We start from the raw sequence: 1,154 nt of genomic DNA, 5'->3' as shown, positions 1-1,154 counted from the left end.
TGTGTGTGTGTGTGTGTGTGTGTGTGAAGATTGTACCCTTAGGGATGTCATGCCATGTTGATTGTTGTTGTGGTTCATAGACTTCATAGCTAGGTAAGACTATTGGTTGCTTCCCTCCCTTGGAAGCTTGCATGATGTGGAAAAGTGCTGTTAGAAATTATTTTGTAAGGGGCAGAAGAGATAGCTCAATGGTTAGGAGCATTTATTGTCCTTGTAGAGAGGATCTGGGTTTGAGTCCCAGCACCCACATGGAAGCTTACAAGAATCTGTAACTCTAGTTCTAGGTGATCCAGCATCTTCTTCTGGCCTCCTTGGGCACCCGGCACACACATGGTGCACATACCTACATCCAAGAAAAACACTCACACAGTGTGTTGTACTGTATGAATTTTTTTGTAACTGATGAATTTCAGAAACTAACACATTCCCAATGAGTACTTAATTCCCTGAATAAATGCATAAATTATAAACTGACATGTAACCCTCTTAGCAGATTACACCTCACTCATCCTTGCCTCAGGAACGCTTTCATGCTGTTTTGCTGCCTTTTTTTTCCCCCAAAGTACCATAGTTGAAGCACAAATGTACATGCACCACTATACATATGCTCCCTTCTTGTGATGTTTTGTCCAGTAGAAAGCCCTATCTATCTCCTTCCTGTCCACCATTTCTTTCAGGGAGATTTACTTTTTCTCTTCCCTCCCTCCCCACAATGCTTTGTGAAGACATCTATTACCATATTTTCTAAGGTTATTCTGGTCATCATTCAACTGTCTGTCTGCACTAATCTCTCAGTCCTTGTGACTTGCTGTAGTATCTGAAGTAGAGTAGATGTGCAATTAAAAAAAATTCATTTTTCATTGCACAGATTACAGGTAAGAAATGAAGTTAGAAGACTGTTTCATACATTCTGAGTATATCTGAGAAGCAAGCATGGTTCCAGGCAAATCTAGAATGCATTCCAGAAGTACTTGAATGGTGGTAAATCTAGAATTTCCAAAATTTACTTACTTACAAAACGTTGTCTTAAAATGTGTTTTTAAAAATATTGTTTTATAGGAAGCTTTCCTAATCTACTGGGTCAAAATCCAGTCAGAAAAGAATCCAGAAAACTTGGTTTATACTAAAAAATATCACAGGGAAATCTTATGACT

Source organism: Peromyscus californicus, unplaced genomic scaffold (assembly GCF_007827085.1).
Source record: "Peromyscus californicus insignis strain IS unplaced genomic scaffold, ASM782708v3 Scaffold_12__1_contigs__length_115047231, whole genome shotgun sequence".
NCBI classification, from domain to species: domain Eukaryota; kingdom Metazoa; phylum Chordata; class Mammalia; order Rodentia; family Cricetidae; genus Peromyscus; species Peromyscus californicus.
Note: the sequence above shows the minus strand (reverse complement) of the source record.